The sequence below is a fragment of the Rhagoletis pomonella genome, unplaced genomic scaffold (genome assembly GCF_013731165.1).
Source record: "Rhagoletis pomonella isolate Grant_MI unplaced genomic scaffold, Rhpom_1.0 Rhpom_scaffold_00006, whole genome shotgun sequence".
NCBI lineage: Eukaryota > Metazoa > Arthropoda > Insecta > Diptera > Tephritidae > Rhagoletis > Rhagoletis pomonella.
In genome coordinates this window covers 82,478,428-82,482,340 of record NW_023458560.1, presented here as the reverse complement: position 1 = coordinate 82,482,340, position 3,913 = coordinate 82,478,428, and the positions used below count along the sequence as shown (strand labels likewise).

Here is a 3,913-nt window from a genome sequence, read left to right as displayed (position 1 = left end):
TTTTAAAAACGAAGTAAATTAGTGACAAAATTTTCTTGCTAAAAAATCTTTTGTTACACTACTTTATTCTATTTCTTTGATTGTACATGTTAAACAAAAGCTTGTTTTTAAAAAATATTTTTTTTATTTATTTTTTATTATTAACTATGTATGTATATGGTAGGACAGCTTCTCAAACTATGTTGATGCAATTTTTTCAGGTTAAGTTGTTGGAAAAAAATGAATATCTAAATTCCGGGACTAGTCCCGGGATTGTATGAACGATGTCCCGAAAATCCCGGGATCGCAAAAATCGAAAAAATTAACATCCCTAGTTTGTGTTTCCCTCGGGATTATATATCGTCCCCCAGAAGCATGAGTGTGCAAATTTACCAATTTTGAGATATTTGGTTGACTTTATTAATCTTTGAATGTTCAATGTTATACCAAAACCCAGAATACTACGCGTACACGGAAACCACATAATTTACAAGGTCCATTACATGAATGTACAGTTAAGTCTCATAAAAAACTTTCAAACTCGATTTCCCAACATTTTCATTTTTACAGATTCATATTTCTGGCATAAGGGAGACGATATTATAATATTTTGTTATTTTGATAAATTTGATAATTTAATTTTCACGTGGCTATTATAAATTCTAATAACTGCGAAAGCGCATTTTTAGGTACACATGCAAATGTAGTAAGGTCAATTCCGCGCTAGTCAAAGCAATATAGATAGGTTTTCCCCACATTGCGAAGTCAACAGATGTTTGCTAATCTTCAGAAAAGTTCCGACCCATCTGAGCTTAAAGGAACGCGTATTCACTTGATCTGTACAACAATTTAGCAAAAACAGTTCTCCAAAAAACAAAAACATACCTACATACCGTTGGAAATTCGAATAAACATAAAAAAAGACAATTATAGGGGCCGGCCCATATTTAACACCGGGCCCGGATTTTCTTTTTACGGCCCTGGTTAAAGTTATTCAATACGCATATTTAATGAATAGTTAGTTAGTTATCCACCCACTCGGGGAAAAAGTTGTGTTTTTTTCTTACCTGTCTGTTGTCGATAGCATTCTGAGGGCGTGACTCGATCGCTCCAATAGACACCGTCATTAAAAATGCGTAAAACACGAAGACGGGAATTGATTTCATCATACTAACAGTTCTAGTATATATAGGAGGTATCTATGTATGTATATCGGATTTTCTATTGGTAAATGAAAACAAAAATATAAAGTTTTTGTATTTTATTACAAATATTAGCATTAAATTATAATGAATGAAATTAAACTTCTACATGTACTCTTATAGCTCAGCTTATAGCTCAGTTATGCATACTTTGCACTGCACTGCACTGCATAGAATGATATGCACATATGTATGTATGTAAATATGTAAATGCGCTGAGAGAAATTAGAAGATTCTCAATAATATATATGGCGCATTAAAGTAGTATATCCAAACTGTTCATACAGGCACAAATTTATTGTCCCGCATAATACAAATTAACTTTCAGAGGATTAACCTGTTATCAAACCTTAATTTGGTTTCTTATATTTTTGGCAGGCAGTGATTGTGGCTTTGTTACAGTACAGGTAAGCAAAATGGAAATGATGTAGATGCATTTTTGTATATTATTCAGCCGCTCCTGTATATTTAAATACTTAACTAAAAGAAATGTCGCCTAAATGAGCGAACTTCTGAATACTACTGGCATTCATATTCCTTTGAAATATTAATTAGATATGTATGAAGATTAACTGATGCCAATGTTAATGCACATATATTTGCATTACTATATTATGTACTCGAATATACTAATATGTATGTATGTATGTGCATATGTACATTTATAAAGATGGGCACTTCTGACCAAACCCAAAATTAACATAATACCTACATTACTAGGAATGTTAGTCCCGGGATTCCGGGATTTTCGGGATTTGTAATTTGCTTGCACTGATGGCAATAATAGAAACTCCTTTTATTGACCAGCATTGGCTATATTTCTTCTTTTATTTAATAATTAATATTTTTTTTATAAATGTGTAGCTCATTCATACACATAACACCGCGCGATAGTATATTTTAAAAACAAATATCAATATAGTCGCGAAATCTTGGGCCAAATATAGTAAAATTGCGTTTTTAGTTTTTCACTCTGCCGTCAGTAATTCAAAAATGCTTTAAAAAATTCAGAGAAATGTGCTTAGAGAAGAAGTATGGGTATCAAATTAATGAGGAAATCCTGTAGAATTTAAACAGATTCAAGTTTCTGGTGAAGAAGTGCTGGTAAATATTGAAAATGTCATTTTAAAATTTTATCTTTGAAATTTCGCAATATTTGTTTTTGAAAAAAAAAATTATGTTAAGGGCTTATATAAACTCGATATTATCCTCGAATTTCGTTCTTCTAACTTTGTCAGCTTAAAAATTACCTATTCGTCCTCGTGAATCCAAAAGATTTAAATTTTTTTTTAATTCTAAAGAAATTTCCTATTGCATTTGTTACCCATATTTTTATTCTACATTGCATTGATTTTTTTTAATAATTTTTGGAAGTAATCATATCTTTGAAATTACAAAGTCCTTCAAAATAAATCCTGCGGTAAGAGAGAAAAAATAAAAACGCCACTTTAAATAAAACCCCGTTTCTTTATTATTTATTTCATGGTAGGAGAGCTTCTCAAACAATATAGAAGCAATTTTTTCGATTCAAGTTGTTGAAAAGTAAGGAATATCTAAATCTCGGGACTAATCCCGGCATCCCGGGATTTTGACAACGCCATCCCGAAAATCCCCGGATCGGAAAAAGCCGAAAAATTAACATCCCTACTACATACAAACATAGTTAATTAGAAATTAAGAATTAAAACATTCATTGCTTGTATACTACATAGAAACTACATACAGAAACATAAAACGATAAAATAGTTCCGTAGCAAAATGGCTCTGCGGTGAAATTGCTATAACGATGATCAAAGAATCTAAATTTGAATTACCGGAGTCAATGTCAAAAGAGGTGAAATACTTTTTGAAATACATATAACTAACTAAATTTTGGACTATGTACTACCATTGTAAAGTTATCGAATTTCAAGAATTTTATTTGTTTAAAAAGTCTGAAAAATACTTATGTATGAATTTTATGTAACAATTGTAAACATCGAAAAAAAATTCAATGCAATTGGAATTTTGAAATTTTACATGTGAAGCGAAAAACCTTTTAATCAACGGTTATTCGTTCAACTTCATAAATCGAAGGTAAAAGATTTTGTTATTAGTATGTGATGATAGAAGAAGAAGAATATATAGAAAGTCAAGAGGTTAGAAAGCAACTTATGCCAATTTCAAAATAAATAATACTAGTGTTCGCCCAGCGGTTGAAATTCAACCGATAAAATTAAGGATAGTTTATGTAAGTTGAATGAGCTAAAATAACATTAGTTGGAATGAGTTAAGTGGAGGGGAGTTTAGCTTAGTACTTGGCATAACATAACATAACCTTAACATAAGAATAAATAACATAACATATGAAGCATAACACACCACAATATAACATCGCACACTCTTCAGTTGTATTTCCTTTTTATCCCTTTTTTCACCTCTATCTAAATCTTATTTATTTTGGTTCTTTTTATGCCAAATGATGTTGCCTTTGATGCCACATCAAGTGATATCATGTCATGTGGTGAAATTGGGTGTGGTGAGCTGCGGTGTGGTGGAATTGGGTGTAGGAGTTACGGTGTGGTGAATTTAGGTGTGGTGGATTCCGGTGTGGTGAGTTAAGTTATGGTGAGAAAGTTGAGGTGTGGTGAATTAAGGTGTGCTGAATTTTGGTGTGGTGAGTTGAGGTGAGTTAAGGTGTGGTGAGAAAGTTGAGGTGTGGTGAATTAAGGGTGGTGGATTTAGGTGTGGTG

At 31.9% G+C, this 3,913-nt stretch overlaps 1 protein-coding gene across 3 annotated transcripts in view; it reads left to right on the top strand.

The window, feature by feature from the left end:
* LOC118741486 overlaps positions 1-3,913 on the top strand; it is a 94,045-nt gene that overhangs the window by 73,743 nt on the left and 16,389 nt on the right. The gene's annotated exons all lie outside the window — the stretch shown is intronic.